This window comes from Battus philenor, unplaced genomic scaffold (genome assembly GCF_028537555.1).
Source record: "Battus philenor isolate CCGP_79_NKW_IND1 unplaced genomic scaffold, ilBatPhil1.0.hap1 SCAF_14, whole genome shotgun sequence".
NCBI classification, from domain to species: Eukaryota; Metazoa; Arthropoda; class Insecta; order Lepidoptera; family Papilionidae; genus Battus; species Battus philenor.
The window spans coordinates 10831906-10850088 of record NW_027181676.1 but is presented as its reverse complement, the minus strand read 5'-3'; positions in this window follow the sequence as shown (position 1 = coordinate 10850088).

Genomic DNA, 18183 nt, shown 5'->3' with positions numbered 1-18183 from the left:
CAATTTTATTTTATCAAAACTAAATTACATCGATTGACCTGATTAATTAGGTTTAAATATTTTATTCGATTGAAGGCTTACCTGGCAAGTTTTTTTCGTTTTTGTTATTAATTTTTACTTTTTTTACATGTCCTCCGTCTTGATTCGGATTATAAAGACAAAAGACGTTTTTACCAAATTCACTGTTCATTTTGTATTTATATCTGTTACGTATTAAGAATTTTTATTAAAACGCTGTAGTGTCTTCGGCATTTAAAATAAGCAAATGGTGCAACTCTAAAAGCTCGTGGTAACACAATATCATGTAATCAATCATAACCCGCCCGTTCGTCCCCCTTACGCGGTTATTTGCGTTTACTGGTAAAATGATATGGAGTAGGCTTTGTTCCAATTTATTTTCTCGTTTTAATATTTTACATACATAAAGTTAAATAATGTTTTAATAAAATTCAATGATAGGTTCCGACACTAATCGGATATTTGCATTTACTTTGACATATAAAAATATAAGTATCTCTTAATAGGAACCCCTTCTTTGTCTATTCCTAAATTTGTACATTACATTGTCATTGAATTTCCCAACCGTTAAGTTGTACCGATGCGGACAGTATACTTGCCCGTGAGCAGACATCTTTTTACGGTAGGGCTTGCCTCCACCGTCTCTGACAGCAGTACTCTTAAAGGTAAGTACCCTGTGCGTGAACGCACTATCTAACTCTCCAAGCAGGCGATGCAGTTGTCAGGCTTACTTCTCGTACGTCACCAAAAAATACTAACAATTGAGTCACCTAACTCGTATTATCGAAATATGCTACAAGAGTTGTAGGCACACTAACCTCCCGATTCTCACCATTGGATCTTGCCTAAACTACACCTGGCCTGCCGTATTATCTAGCATGTACTTCTAGCTGAGCAGGCAAGTACCCAAGTTTAGGTAACCTGCCGGTTGCCAGCCAACAAGCTTCCTCTGACGGTCGCCCATAATCGCGCAATCACCCACCACGCGGCCTGTTCGCAACACCAGTGAAGAGGGCCACTCACTCCGCGCGACAATCATAAAGTAAATCTTTAGAAAACTTGCGCTAGGCCAGTATTCTCCTACGCAAGTATTTTCTTCGCCCGCGCTACGGCTTGTAAATTTTTTTCTTTATTTCAAATCTAAACGTCCCAACTTAGTCAGAGATCGCTTATCCCGTTAGCTTATAAAAATATGAAAGAGGTTATAAGTGGCACGAATAGATAAATTAACTTTAGGAACTATTTTCGGAGTCTACTTTCCCACCGGTGTGACTAGAGTTGTCTCAGTCACTAATTTGGTTCTTCCTGTTTTTTTATATGTGAAGATATATTTCATCAGTATAAATTAAATATTGCCAATCAACAATTTTAGTTGCTTTAAATAATATTTTTGACAACAATATTCTAAACACGCCTTTAGGCCGTATTTTCTTAAGCGATGTTTCGACGACGCTGCAGTGTAGCTGTAAAGCCATTAATTCATATTTTACGCTAATAATGACTTTTGAAGTTAAAAATATAATAATTGGTAAAGTTTTTTCTTTCAATTTTTTTTCTAAATTATGTAGTATTATTTTTGCAGAATCAATTATTTATTTAGATTAGAATGTTAAAATAATAATGTATGTAATCTTGTTAATTTATCTCTAAGTCCAGCAAGCTACCATCAGGTACGCTACCTGGAATTTTAAACTGAAACGTCTGTAGAGTCGCAGGGTTTATGCGAAGGTAAATATTATTCCAAAAAACATTTGACTACCAGACAATCTTCATTTCAACCTGTAGACGCCCACCACGTGGCATAGGGCTACCCCAAAAATTATTACGATGATTGACAAGTTGGAGGTATGCTACATAGCACGCACAATGGACGGAGGCTGGTGTCTTAAGGTTCTGAAAGGGATAGCACAGACCGGTAAGCGTACTTACTACACTACGGTGGTCAGAAAGAGAGTCAGTGGAGAGAGATCGCTGAAAGACGATACGTCGCCCGCAAATCTATGATCTAATATGATGATTTTTATTTAATCTACTGCTTCACAACACCGAAAGTCATTTAATAAAATCAAAAATCCAAGAAAAGAAATATAAATAATTGGAGCAATATACAGAATTGTTTACTATTCAACAAATGTCACGGTCACTAAAAGCTCAAATTTGTACAAGTCTACCCCTCTGTATGCGGGAATGCTTCGTCACATTTCCTTGTCACATCGTGAACTTATTTCACGTGCTAACTAAAAGGAAATACATATGTAACTTAATAAACGAAAAAAAAATCATTTCAATATTACGCTAGGTTTTCGTTTAATGCTTTTTACTTTTTTTTATGTAATCTTTTATTATACAAATTTTTCAATTTGCTTTAGAGAAAACATAAGTATATATGTAATAAAGTGAGCAGAATCTTCATCGTTATCATTTCAGTCGTAAGACGTCTACTGTTTTGTATAGGCCTTCTATACAGATCTGCATCAAGCGTCTTCCGACTTCCTTAACAAGGTTGACCTTAATCATCTTGCAGATGGAGATCTTTCGCTGCGCTTGCCGGTTCGTGGTCTCTTCTTCAGAACCTCAAAGCCCCAGCGGCCATATGTTCTGGGTCATGTGGCCTACCCACTGCTACTTGCCAATCCGCTGGGCTATTTCAGATACTTTCGTTTGTCTACGAATCTACTCGTTCCTGATTCGATCTCGAGGAGAAAAGAAATCTTGAGCTTAACCCACAATATGGCTCATTGAGCAACTATGAGCTTTCATAGATTCAATATTATATTATCGTTAACTGTACACTTTTCTTTTTCACAAAGATAAAAATTCTAACTTATAATGTTTTAATTATTTAAAATATCTATTCACAACTATCTGTATCTTAATTGTAAATATAACGCTTAAATGTAACACGTTTAGGAATATTTGTAATAAATAAATAAATTAAGTAAAAAACAACATCGAAACAAATAATTATAATACTTATAAGCCAGTTTGTTCTAACCGAGTAAATCGCAACGAAAGCTTTCTTCTGGTCGGGTGCCTGGCGACATGTGATGTTGAGTCACAACGGCTGCCATCCCTAGCACATGTAAGCACGAATTTCGTTTAGATTTTATTTTCATCGCTTTCTCTGTGACGTTATTGTCTTCACTATTTACATAATAACATTAGTATTATTATTTATTTTTAACAATAATTCAGACTTAAGAAAATGTTCTGCTTTAAAAAAGCTTTTTATTAAACAATAATAATAACAAGCATATAGTAACATGGAGTACATAAATTAAAATTGTGTGCAGATATTTTTCGAATTAATTCACAATGTGTAAACACTCGATTGTTATATTATGTTCGTAAATATTTGTCTGATTTTTGTAAGATTTGCTAGCTACTATCAAATGCAGTAAGAAAATATTTCATTTAAAATTTATTGCCACTATTGTAATAACATTGATTTTGAGCACCATTTCCCAGACGGTCTGTTGCAACCGCAGAGCAAAGCGAAATAATTAGGTCAACTGGGGAATGGATGCGACATTAATAATATTCAAGTTTCAAAATACGTCGATCAAAAGGGTGTGAGAAAATATTATAACGAATTTTACTGATGTCAAATAGGCATTTAAATAAATGTCTTGCTTGTAATCCGTATTCGCATTATATTATGTATAGTATTCACACAGATGTGTTATGTTAATCGCCAAAAAACGAACGACAATGTTTTTATTTTGAGAAGAGGTGTCTTCTTATTTCAGGCCGCATCGATAAGCTCCCAGTTGCTCGAGCCATATAGAGATTCGCATGTTCATCTGGTAGTAAGTTAGTTAAGTAAATATGATAGACTGATATAGACATAGACTGATAGAGTCCTAGACTCCATAGACGATGAAGCTGTAAAAGCCAAAACGGCTAACAGCGCCCATCAACTTTCGAATATAGCCATAGCCATAGACTGTCCGATTCACGGGATTTGGGAGGTTCACTCGCAAGGTAGGCAAACCTTGTAAAGTTCGGAAGACGCTGGATGTAGACTACCTCTAACCGATTCTATTGGAAGAAATCTATTGGAGAAGCCTTTATTTTATTTAAATTACTATTAATTAGTATCACATTAGATATTATTCGGAACGTTCTTCAATTAATTTCAGAAAATGTGCATGGAGTATAAAAAGTCCTCTAGGATAATAGAATTGTAAAGTTTGTCACGTTCTAGATAACAATTCACCATTACTTCCGGACGAAGTCATTAGTTTAAGGGTTTATGCTGTTACAGTTGAATATAAATTGCTACGAACGATGCTTAAAGAGGACCGTTAGGTTTGGTCAGATGTTAGAAAATATCTACTGCTTGAAATAAAATTGGACCCTTTCAAAATCGTACACAATATTTTACAAACATAAAATAAAAAGTACTATTGATATATTAATAAAATTTCTCTACAATTAAATTTATCGATATATTACCGGCATAAAAGAGTTTGCAACAAAATTTTTTGTGAAATTTATATACAACCTCGAGTTCTTACACTAAACATAATATTAACTTTACTTCCTCTCTCAACACATCTTCACGTCCGGGTAAATTACTTTCCGAGCTCCGTAAGCACCTTTATGCAAGGTTGTCAAAAATTTTACTTCGCTAAGGAAATACGTTTGTTTTAAACAAGAAAAGATTTAAGAATACATTTCCACAAATATGTTTAAACTTGAAGCAGTAAAAGTAGATTTAAAGGGTAGAATACTACATGAGTATATGTAAATATGTGTCTTTAATAATTATCAATATAATAACAAAAATAATGATTTGATTTATCGTTTTCTTCACTAACGCTTTTGAATACAAAACCGAAGATTGAATCTGTATCTGTACATATTTATTATTTTTGGAATTAAGTGAATTGCTAGAGAATTAAAGAATTTTTTAATTTAATATTTTTTATTAAAAACAATTTTACAATAGCAGTGTGCAATTCAAAAGCGTGAAAATTGGATGAAAATAAGCCAGTGTAACAGGTTTTCTAAATATATTATCTAGATTAGATAAGAAGAGCTTACCGAAAATAAACTGAATAAATTTTTTTATATTAAAGATTGTAAATTGAGCGTATTGTAATTACAGTACCCGGTGATAAATATTGCACATTGATTTTAGAAAAGAGATAAATGGCTAGTTTCGGCTTCGTAGAGCATTATCTCTGTCCCACAATACCTATGTGACGTTTTGTCAGTCGTTGTATTTCGTGAGACAGAGAAAGCGCTCTGCAAAGCCGAAATTTAGCCGATTGTCTCTTTCTAAAGGTCGATGTCCAATATTTTTTTTATAAATATAATGGAATAGGCGTTTGTCTTCCATCTCACCTGATGAAATGTGTAGATGAAGACGTAGGTCGTACACGCCCATCCAAAAGAAACCTGTTCACTCTACTCTTGAAGGCTGAAGAGTTTAACTTATCAGGCAAAATAAACCCAGGCAGGTCTTTCCAAGTCTTGGCAACTCTATCCAAAAACGAGCGGTCAAACCGTTTAGTTCGACTTTTGGACGTGTTGACGACGTATGGATGAAACTTTTGCTCGCGCCTAGTAGTCCGATAAAGGAATGGAGATGGCTCAATCAGTTCGAAAAGAGCCTACGAGTGTGTGAGATCATATCGTAGAAATTAAATAGCTGATTATGAAAGTACGACCAAGATATTACCGTATGCAATAGTTATATACTTTAAACCTATACATACACATTGATGGGTTAAAGGTGTAAAAGTTTTAAAGCGATTGCACCTATTTTCTAACAACCTGTATAAAGTGATCATAGAGTGATAGAAATATGCATTTTTTTCTATTGAAATGCGACATGTAAATAGTTTCTAGCAGTACAGAGTCTGAGGAAACAATAATTAATTTTAATACGTAGTAACCCGATTTTTTAAAACCTTTTTTCTTACTATATTATCTTTACGTTAGATATTATTAATAAAACCATTACTTTTAAATAGTGTGTACCATACATTAATTTATACCAAATGTGCTATAAATTGACCCCTTTAAGGCTTTTAATTTAAGATATTTCGGAAGCCTACTTAGAATGTATCGAACGATCAAACAAAATTGCCATACTGTTAAAAGGTTCGCGATCAATGGACGTGAATGTTTGAGGTTTGTTTACGGATTTGGGTTTGATTGATTTATTATTCCGCGTATACTTTTCTTCCGAGTATTGATTTAATATCGAGTTGTTTATTTCGTCTTTGTACATTGATACAGTCAGGCGGATAATATTTTGAAACTACTGGCTGACCCTACATACCTTGTCCTGACTTTAATAAAAATCAATTTGAACATAAAAGTGAACTGTCAATTCTGATAGTCATTATTTTAATTCAATTATTTAAGTTTTTTGAACAAAATTCAATTTTTTATACAAACCTAACACGTATATTAATTTGAAGAAAATATTTTCTTTGTTCAGTGATTTTTCACTGCGATAGTTTTATGCAAAGCTTGAAATTTAAGTTCGCACAGCGTAAACAGAAAAATTTGTGCTCTGCACGTGCATAACGGCTAGTACTCAGTATAATTTGTTATAAATGTAAAGGCTTTAAAAGGGATAAATGCTTAGCTCATTTTCTATCAAATAATGTATGGCACACCCAATCAAGAAATGAATGGTTTCAGAAATAACGAAAAACGTAACAGATTACAACATGTTAAAATAAGTTATAGTTTGACTTTGCAATGCCCCACCTTATTCATTAGTCTCTCTCTCATTTCGAAAGGAAAAAAGGTTTACTCGTATGTTACATATTGCAAATCGATCGCTTTATACAGAATGATTGAAAATAGGTTTAAAAGCTTTAAAGCTTTTTGCTGAGAAAGGTATTTGACGTTTAACCCTCTAAATTTTTTACCACCATAACCAGTCGTCGTCTTTGTAGTTCCAGCCGATAGAAGCCCACTGCAAGGCATGGGCCTCCTTCAAAGATATCTATAGGTTATATGCCCTTAATACCATGCTTGGCAAGAGGGATGGCAATCGAAATGTGGCCATCCTCTGGATACATATTTGTGAGCAATAGCAAAACTATATAATTAAAACATAAATGTGAATTATGTCAAGTTGTATCACGGGAATCGAATTCGCTGCCTATGATTGCAGTCTCAGTCCTCTACAGCTAGGCTATCACTGCTTGACTCTACAAGCAATTAACTTATATATCTAGACGTATTTTTCTTACAATTGTAATTTAAATCACTATTTAATAAATATAATTATTACTTTAGTATAGGCACTTATTAAATTTACACAGTAAAAAGATCTGGTAACATTGTCATATAAATGCAACGTCAGAGCCCAAAGAAAAACAAATCTATGAAAGCAAGCAGTTAATTTTCGACTTGATGTTGTTTTCGTACCGTAAATCATTAGAAACAAATGTTGTTTACCTAAAAGTAAAAATACCTTTCCCGCAGTTAAAAGTTTAAAGAATTCTCGGGCATTATACATTTCCGTTATTAGAAAGTGACCTACATATGTTATTTTGGTTAGTCTCTTTTGTTTTGTCATATGCAAATACTTAACCTTCGTTACATTATATTATTTACAGCTTCGCCAAGTTTGTGGTGGCAGATCGATGAAATAGACGATGCTAGATCTTGCACATTATTTTAACTCGGGGACTCCTTTAAAAACCTCTGCTAGTATCGTTTTATTGTTTATTTCTTCAGATTAAAAGCCACTAAGTACAAAGATCGTTTCAACTAACGCTTCATGGGACTTGTTTAGCGATTCTATTCATAGGTGTTCTAGAAGATTAAGTTTTGACGCGATTGGCTGCTATTATCATATCATCACCATTTCTACCAAATTACGTCAATCGCCCATAGATTTTTAATAAGACCGATATGATAAGAACAATACCATCTGTCCACCGGTGATCACGTCCTATGTTGCATTTGCTCTGTCTCCATGAACCTAAAGGCTTTACCGGATATCAAATACTCTTGTAATATTGTCATTTATATTTATTAATTTTATTATTTTAGTGTACATTATGTATATTTCGTATACTTTGTACAGTTAAAAGTAATTATTTGAAAATATGAATACTTCTTGGTCCTATTGGTGAGTGTCAACAACGAAGCAACGACGGTACAAGAAAGAAAGTGACTACTACTTGACAAGTTTCTCTTCGATCGATACGGATCTCTTAAGACTTTATTAAGCAATTATTCGAAGAAGTTTCTCAGAAAAGGTATGTCAGGAATTTGTTGCAAACGTCAGAATTATATCAGCGTTGTCGGCAAAGCAGAAGTCATTCTCTTTTAAAAAAAAAACACTATTTTTGCTACGATGTATGTATTTTACTTACATTACTTGTAGTCATGAATAAATAAGCATCTAAAATCAGAGTTATATAAAGTCAAGAGGATGTTACACTTGCGGTAAGCTACGTTGGTAACAACTGCTCTGAGAATTTTACAACGAAAATTCAATTCCACAATGTAAATGTTCAATATACTGTAATAGCGCGATAACTTTTTAAATTGGATTAACAGTTGCATTCAAGATCTTTACATCTTAGATTGCGATTTTATATAAATAATTTTAAGCTTTTTCTTTCCCGTCTACTTATAAATTCAATCGATAACAATCAGGAAACTGATTGATGGAAGTGTCTTCATTAACTGTTTTTTAAAAAATACACGATTTAAATATGTTTTCAGCAGACGTAGGTTTCTAAAGTACATACATCTCTAATTAATTAATAAACCATTTTAAATGCACAACAAAAATAACAATCGAATAATATTGTATAACGTACCTTTGAAGGACATTGTGTTTTAAAAAAAAAGGCGATAAATATAAAGTCGGGACTAGAAAAAAACATAAGCTTGTTACACCTTTCTTTAAGTTTCATTAAACCAGTAACTCTTATGTCGGCAACTGTGTATATTATCACAATACACTTCTATGCAATTTCTCTCAATGATTTTATAGGTATAATGAATTTAAAAAAACTTTAACTACACCAACTAAAAATTATTATTATAGTTTTAAGAATTTTAAATGATAATAAAACGTGCGACCTAATTGATCTACGATCTTAGGAGAATCTAAAAGTGATCACAAGAAAAAAATCATCTGGTTTTGTGGGCCCTCCTCAGATAAGAGTGCTTTTGTAATTCTTGTAGCTTTAGGTTGAAGAATGCTATTATGGGGATCGCTCAAATCAAAAAGAGCAAAGCAAAAGCTCAATCTGATTCTGGTTACAATTGTATTGGGTTAATGATAAAGGTTAATGGATTGTTCTCATGACGTATACAAGTGGTTCATAATCGACCCTGAGTGGATAATGAGCCTCACGTGGATAGGTAATCGTCGCATTTCTTTCGGACCTTTGGTCCCTTGATCCGCCTATATACGTAATTTTTCCTTCGTCATTGGAGAACACATGCAATGTTGCAGCAGATCTCTGCTAAAAATCGAACTCGCGTACTACGTTCCTAAGCTAAGGCTTAGTTCCTAGGCTTTAACCACTAAGCTATCCTTGCACCAAACCTCCCTGATTTAAATTAATAAAAATATTTAGTATCGATTATTAAACATTTTCAGTACTTCTATATGTAGTTATGTGGAAGAATTGATACGTTTCACTTGAATAACTCGTTAACGTTTAACGAGTAGGAAATCAAATACTTTGAAACCATTATGCGGGCACAAGTGTGACTAATTGAAATCATGAATATAAATTATATATGGATTATTATTTCTACTGTAATCTATTCGATATATGTAAGGATTTCAGGTAACATTTAGAAAAAAAACTTTGATATTATTTATCGTTCAGTCTGATCAAGACCTGTCAGGGTATGTTTTAGAAAATTAACTTTTACGGACAATAAAGTGATCTGATCAAATAAGCAAGACCTCAAGGTCATGTAGGTCATGTAGTAATTCAAATTTGGAAAACTCTTTTTCTTATTATATTATCATTACGTTATTTAGTATTTCTGAAACCACATGTAAACTATGAAACCACGTGTTAAAGCAAATGTACCTTATATTACGCATTTTAAGACTTTTATACCTAAAAATATTCAAACTATTATAAAAGTGTCATATTTTATGCACAAAGTTATGAATTTGTATTTTAAAAACCGAAACAATAGGTTATATTAATAGGTAAAAATGTATTGCTAAACACCAGATATACTCTTATATACGTCTTCTGTACAGCGTTCAAAGCACCTGTCTAACTATTGTGTTAAGTTGTACATACTTATTTCAAAACCTGCGCTTAAGTTGATACATTCTTCTTATGGTAATTGCAAACGACACACTGTGTAAAATTTACAGTGGTACTAGGTAAAATTACGTGTTTCTAAAAACACAGGTTAACATCATATTATAAATAATTTGACGTAATGGAGACAATTTAAAAAAAATTTACAAATATTTACAACGAAGCGGCTCACCACTTCGCAACTAGGAATTTTTCGATACAAAAGTGCTCTCCATAAAAATATAATACTTAGAGGTAACATAAACATGCATCATTATATCGAACACCAGCATCTAGCGTTATCCGACGACTTTGACGAAGTCATACATACACCTACATTATAGGTGCATGTTCTGCCACTACGCCAGCGATCTAATATTGGTATATAATTAAGCTGCTATTTGAATATAAAGTCAAACCAACTTTAAAATATTATATTTTAAAATAAATCGTTTTAATATTATGACATAAACTCATTGTGAAGAAGACATCAATAAAACTTATCATCGTTGGTTTTCTGATGAGTCAGCTTACAAAACACTAAAATTTTAATTTGAATTCCGTTCACTGTCTGCTTATTCATATTTTTACTTAGATTAGGCTCAAGTACATGTTGGTCAAAGTTTAATATCTACGGTATAATTTTGTAAATGACGAATTATGTTTTTTAATAATATATCATCTAACATTTATTTTAATACAATGTGTATAAGTATTACAGAATATATATGTTATGTGTTATATTTAAAGAAATGTTACATTCCAAACGTATCATATGCAACCCTATTTTGCCACTAAGTGTAAATCATGGTTGACAGTCGCTAAATATGAGAAATGTTTTGTAATACTAGTGTCGTCGTGTCATATCACCCTTTAAACTCGGCCACTAAAAGCTTGCATTTGTTCCATCCTCGGAACACTAAACGCTTAGTCTCTTTTCTTACTCGTGACGTAAATTTATTTTGAATTTGCGTGAAGTAACATTTGTGTTTTGCTGCCCGTTGTGCGGTTTTGCGCCATCGGTTGGTTTTATTTAACTATAGTGTAGTGGCGGTTAACCGAAAATTCTGTTTTCATTTTCTCTTTTATTATCTGTGGAACATTTTCGCTATTCGCAAATTACGTCGTATATTTTATTTTCCAATTTAAATTCGTGTAATTTAAATATTGATATTTTGATTAAATGAGTTCATAAAGTTTCATATTAATTTTTACATAGTAGTAAGAAATTCAGTAGAACTTACATAAAATTTGATTTTTAATTTATATTCAAATAAAATATTAATAAAACTTTGTAATTATCCTATTCGTTAATTTGCATCGGTATAAATTAATAAAAATAACATACGTGTAAAACTCACTAAATTTCTTTTATAATTGTCCTTTTTAAAATTTTAATTATTATTGATCAAATTTTAAAAACACTTAATTTGTTTACAGTATGTAAGCGAAAAAGATCTACAAAATATTGTACGTTAATCTACGGAGAGTAAAGTTACGGTATCCTGTGGTCTAGCAAGTTTAATTAAAGATTAATCATGAAAGCATCCAGTCATTTTCTGTGTCATACTTTATGAGTTTTTTTTATTTCAATTACCTCGGTATTAACTATGGACAATACTCGTTACTACGGATTCTGCAAAAGCATTAAAACTTTTTTTATTATTAAACCTTTTAAAATTTACCCACGTTGTCCGTTTAAAAGGAGCTAAAAATATAAGGATTACATAAATAATATACGCGTAAATTTAAAAGTCATTGAAATACTTTAAAATGCAACAGATTGAGTCGTTAAAGTTATAAAAGCTTTAAATAAGTGAATATTTAGCTTATTTGCTGCCAGTAATTGTATGTTACATCGTATTAAAAAGTTAATAATTTTATAAACATGAAATAACTTAATGATAATATAACAAGAAAAAGCGTTTGCAAAATTCAGATTACTACATTTATAACTAATTATTGCTTATTATCTGTTTTCTGTACTGCAAGAAGCTATTGGCCAGTTGCACTTGAATGAAAAAAAAATGTAACATTTTTCAGAGTGATTCTTTGTACTGGTTGATTGAACTGAATGAAAAGCATTAAAGCTTTTTGCGGACAAATAAACTGTACCTTTTTAAAGCTTTTTTATTAATTACTAATCATCCTGTACTGATTATAAAAACGAGCAGGGTTATCTTAAGCGATAAGTGAAAAAGCTCGCGCATAAGACAGGCTTCTATTACAGGAATTCCTGCAACACGTGTGTATTTTGAAATTTAATACATAATTTTTTTTAGTTTCATCACTTTCACTAAAATATTGACGCCGCACGTCTCTTTATATAGGTTAATTAAATATTAAATTAAAGCCATATAAAAAATAAATAATTTTTAAAATTCGAATGTTAAACGCGATCCTACATATTAAAATGAATTATTGTTTAATATCATTTAATGGATTCAGGCGTTACATTGCGGAAGTCCATCCTAAATAAGAAAGGACCAATATCTAGCCACCTCCGCACATGCAGTGGTTGTCGTGCATGAAAGTGCACCGCCCGCCAGCCCGCTCGTAAATGCGCATGCGACAGACAATGCAAACTACACAACCGCCACCGTACCACCAGATTAGTAACGCAACGTACCACCAGATTAGTGCTAAACACCGAGTCGACTCGGTGTTTAGCATTAATCTGTGTAACAACTCCTGAAGATGCCCCGTGGAGGGGTGAAACACGTGTTGAGTGAATTTACGGTGGCGGTTGTGTAGTTTGCATTGTCTGTCGCATGCGCATTTACGAGCGGGCTGGCGGGCGGTGCACTTTCATGCACGACAACCACTGCATGTGCGGAGGTGGCTAGATATTGGTCCTTTCTTGTTTAATATCAATCCCCTTAAACATAATTTGTACTGTCAAAGATTATTAGCCTACCACGTTCGAATAGGAAAAATAAATTAATGGCTAAATTAAAACTTTTATTTTTATTTCGAATAAATAAATTTGATTCGCGATAGAGGTAAAATTTTTAAAGTTTTGCCCTTAACCAATTGCATATAGATTAACACTGCTTAGAAATTATAAATAATTTTAGTTCTATAACTTTCATACAAATAAGTGTTACATAAATATCTAAAAACGAATATGGAGTTTTAATCAAAACACGATCCGGTCCTAATGATGTCGTCTTCATTTTGTATTAACGAACTGGACGAGTCTAAAGCTTAGCTGTCAGTGACCTAATTCCGAATGTCAGCTTAGTGTATTCAATCGCACACGCAGATGAAAACTTATGATTGCTTGTAAAAGGATTTATAATTTTATATTAACTAGATTTTCGTTTACGCTTTATATTTGACTATTGTTTGTGGTAAATCAGGACATATTAACCTATGCCTCAATACTTTATTACTTATACTCCAGATCAATGGTTTCCAAGTGCCAATTACTGGGCATTCGAGCTTTCCTTTGGAACGATAGCGGGCACATAGGCAAATGGGAGGCGTTTTAAAATAGCTCAACTTTCATAAAATAATTTATTAGCTGTCTATAACGATTGTTTTGTTGTTAAGATGTACATAAATATTAAAATAAGAACGTTAAATTTTGAGTAAATTATATTAAAATGAAAAAATCCAGAGAATAGGACGTCGGTAGCCCAGCGGTAGAAGACTGAGACTTGCGATCGTAGGCCGCAGGATTGATTTTCGGGACAAAACAACTCTATAATATTGACATCTTGTGCTTTAATGATATAGGATTGATACTGCTAACAAACAATTTTCCAGAGACCTGCGATCGCCAACCCGTCTGCCGAGTGTGATGATTTTGGTATATCCCACCATATTTGGAGTGGAATCCTATGACTTGCAGTGGGCATCTAAAGGTCAGAAACATCGAGTAATGAAGAAGTCAATCATCACCATAGTTTCAGTAGTAAATTGTCCACTATTGGTTAAAGGCCTTCCCTAGAGATTTCCTATATGAACGGTTGGAGGAGTCCTGTACAAAGTTGTTTTTCCGCCTTGTTAGTAGATATCTTACGCTTGCCGGTCCTTGGTCTCCATTCCAGAATCTTGAAGACACACCTGTAATCTGTCTCACGCGCTGTCGTCTGTCCACTGACACGATCACTTTCGTTCGTCTGCGGATCTCCGCGTACCTGATTCAATATCATAAAGAAGTCTCAAGCCAAGCCATTTGTACGGCTGGTTGAGTGAATTTGAGCTTACCGATGTGGCCTGAATCACCTGAATGATAAAGTAGCATTGCACAAAAAACTACGTAAAAATTACATACGAAATAATCTATTATATAAAATTCTACGCACATATATACTTTAATTCAATATGCACAAGTCGTGAATGACGAGAAGAGAATTCAATTTCTTAAAGAAAATTAGTTTTACATACTTGCGACGATACGCTTTCACATTGCGGCCTGGAATAAATGTGGTGCGCTTTCAATTATTACGTTGAGAATAAGTAGTTCCTGGATACTTCATAGGGAATCTATAAATCGGTGTTCGATTTTCAAAATCATTTGAATTTTTTCTTTTTTCCTTACAATAGACTTAACTTTTTGTGCCTATAAAGACTATGGTACTCATTTTGTAGAATCATTTCAAAACAGAGATTTTCAAAATGACACTTATCCATAAACATATCTTTAAATATGGCGACAAAAACCTGGCCATGTTGCCCGGAATACAAAAAATTAAAAAAAAAACAAACACAAAATCCATTACAATTTACTAATATATTTCTAATTCGTACACACATGATGAAATGACTTCTTCATACGAATACAATTTTATTTTAAATTTATTTAATAATTAAGTCTTTATGTTATATCTTGTATTTATAAATGATTATATCAGTACACTATATATATTATATTTCATTAGATAAAAATACGTCGATGAAAACGTTTTCTTATTAATACTTTAACATATATTGCCGTTTCAGACGCCCTTAGTCGCCGATTGCAGGATAGAGGTGGACATACCAATTGCCGTGCTTAGCAAGTGGGTAGGCGACCACAGTGTTGTATTGTGGTTGCAGTGGACGCTGCTGCCTGCTCTGGAAACCTGCCATAAGTGGCAACCTTCTATACTTAATGCTCAAAGTTAATTATATAAGATTTTATCCCAGGAATCGAACACGCGACCTTTGATCGCAAGTCTCTGTCCTCTACCGCTGGGTTGAAATAAAAAAATAAATGTTAAAAATGAAAAATACTAAATATATTTCTGCCTTTTCACATAATATAATTGTTAAAGTATATATAAAATTTAAATTTTATTATATAAGGCCCACATACATTTTTTTGAAATTACTTCTGATGGAATACACATTACTTTTTAATTATTCTATATAAAGTTGCACGTTTTCTCCAGTGAATTATTTTCACAAATGAAATCCCTCCATTAGCATACGACCAATGAAGGTCGGGGTAACTTTTGTCTGGTAGCAAAAACGTACATGCAAAAAAAAAGGAAATTTTAAATATAAACGTTATACCAGCAAGACCGATGAAATGACAACATTTATACAAATGAATGTGAAGCTCTAAATGTGCTGCGCGGATGCTACAGTTTCGCCCTCCGAGCGTTGCGGTGCCTCGTTCTATTGCTAAAATTACATGACGCTTAATTGAATCATGAATATAGGGAAAAGGGACAGAATTTTCACATATAGCAGTCGATGTGATTAGATTTCAAAAACATAAAAGAATAGGCCACGTAAGATATAAAGATAAATGGTACAAGAGCTTAATATTTTGATATCCGTAAACATTTCGAACACAATTCAGAGTGACAGGTGGAAAATTATGCATTTAAATATTATTTAATATTAAAAATACAAAGGATTATTTCGTCAAAGACGTAAAAATGTATTGATTATCGAATACAAATCACAGAACTTATAATTTATTATTTTGGGCTAAAAAGCTGGTTTTTTTCAATATAATATGGTAAATGTAATCCTCTTCATCATTTCAGCGATAGGATATTCACTGCGAGGTATAGGTCTCCCCATAGATTACCAATAAAACCAGTAGGACCCGGTCTTCATCCAGAATCTCCCACAACCTTAACAAAGTCGTCTGTCCACATGCGTTGTAGGTGGTTGTCCTTCTCTCCCGACATGCCTTACGGACCCAAGGATACAGGAGTGAAAGTTACGACTGAAAATTATCATAATTTAACTATACGTAACCTATATCTTTCTATATCTTTTATCCATCAGTAAGACGAATGTAATCTAGAAATGAATTCTCATAATTACAGTGTTATTGGTGTAATATCTCGCACACGGCAAATCTGAATTTTCATTAAGGCATGGAGTTGTAGAAGGTTTCATTTGCATAACACTATAAAGCCGCAGAAAAAAAAGCCACTGAGAAAATTAAATTAGTTTTCGTATTTTAAAAGTGTACCATGGAAACATGCCCACCCACATGTTGGGTCTTTTTTATAGTAGAAATATTATAGATTATTCCTTTAGAACAAAGCATGATTTGCCTGTTTGGTGTAAGAAAATAAATCATTGATTTATATAACATTTGCGAGCTCATTATATAAATTTTAATTAAATTAAATTTCTTTCTTCGTAACTCGTAGACACTGACATAATGAATGTTATTCCATGTACCTCCTCTCTGATAAATTGGAGAATTTCTGTTCTATAACAAGAACAAGAGAAGAAACACAATTTACGTGCTATTAATTTATATTTAAATCAGGAAATTTCAAGCTTAATTATAATTCAATGAATAGATATCAATAATTATTTTTATGTTAAAGAATCTTTTTTGTAAGATTTAGATCTTTAATAAAAAAGTAATAACAAAAGTCAACAATAGTGTAGTGTTTCCAGATGTTCGTGTACGCCTATTTACAAACATTTATAGAAAATAAAAATACGTAACTTTATTTTAAACCTTGTATGTTCAAATAACCTAACAATAAAATATTTATAACGATATTGCTAATGTAAAATAAACAATCTTATCGCTAAGAACGAACTCTTTTAGACAAAAATTATTCTCTGTGAATGTTCTGTTGTTTATTCAAATACATTTATTTATTATGTTAATTAATATTATTTCAATTTATCTTAAAAGAACAGCGTCCAACCTCAAGATGGACAGACGATCTTATTTAAATTGTCGGTTTATGTTATTCGCACGCCACTTCCAGCCGATCTTCTTGAAATTCTATTGGTAAGTAAGTAAGTAAGGTAATCCTATATATATATATATATATATATATATATATATATATATATATATACATACAGCTGTGGGCGTTTTACAACTAAAATGGAAATGATCGAAAATAAAAAAAACAAGTAATTGTTGAATTTATCATAATAAATAATAAGGCATTGGCTGATATTTTCTTGATTAATAATAATTATTTCATACCACAAATATATCCGTTATGTGATTGCAAATTAAACTTTTTTTTATTAACTAAACTTGTTTACATATTTTATAAAAAATTACCAAAAGATCTTTAATAGCTTTACTAAAAAATGTATACGATTTAATTAAATAATTAGCGCAGATGATATAATCAAAATAGGATCGAATGAAGGCGGCGTATAATATATATTGAAGTAAAAACTAAATTAAAGACCGTCTAATATGGCTAATTGAAAGCCCGCGCAACGAAATTAACTATTCATCATTCTCTTTTTTTAATCTTGCTTTTAATGTAATGGATAAGAGTTGTTTTCTTTAATATTTGTTTTTAACAAGTCTCATTGTATATGTAAAAGATAAAAAATATAGCGTAAGTTAAAACGTATTATAAATAATGTAATAAAAAAATGTAATGTAAATTAGTGATAATTCCAAACAACTTTTTCATGACTTGTAGCAATAATTTATATTCTTCGCATA